The 418-nt window shown below is 66.5% G+C and overlaps 1 protein-coding gene across 1 annotated transcript in view; it reads right to left on the bottom strand.

Moving 5' to 3' along the window:
- LOC118452001 (mucin-2-like) overlaps positions 1 to 418 on the bottom strand; it is a 10,109-nt gene that overhangs the window by 8,064 nt on the left and 1,627 nt on the right. The gene's annotated exons all lie outside the window — the stretch shown is intronic.

Here is a 418-nt window from a genome sequence, read left to right as displayed (position 1 = left end):
GGATGGAGGGATGGGGATGCTGAGCCTGGCCACAGCAGGGACAGGGATGGAGGGATGGGGACACCGAGCCTGGCCACAGCAGGGACAGGGATGGAGGGATGGGGACAAGGATGGAGGGATGGGGACACCGAGCCTGGCCACAGCAGGGACAAGGATGGGGACAAGGATGGAGGGATGGGGACGCTGAGCCTCGTGGGGCAGGGATGGAGGTGTGGGGACACGGAGCTTGGCAGGGCAGGGACAATCCTGAGCCATTTCTGCTCCCTTGGGTGGCTCCCCCAGGTCCGGGCACAGGGATGGGGTCGGGTGGGTGGCTCGAGGGCTGACCAACACCCATACACCTGGGGGGGTGGGACCTGGGAGCAAACCTGAGCCCCCTTTGACCCCCAGGTACAGGCAGGAGGGTGGGACCCTCGGT

This window comes from Egretta garzetta, unplaced genomic scaffold, assembly GCF_000687185.1.
Source record: "Egretta garzetta isolate BGI_Z169 unplaced genomic scaffold, ASM68718v1 scaffold330, whole genome shotgun sequence".
Taxonomy (NCBI): Eukaryota; Metazoa; Chordata; class Aves; order Pelecaniformes; family Ardeidae; genus Egretta; species Egretta garzetta.
The sequence above is the reverse complement of the archived record's forward strand: the minus strand, read 5'-3'. Positions and strand labels throughout refer to the sequence as shown.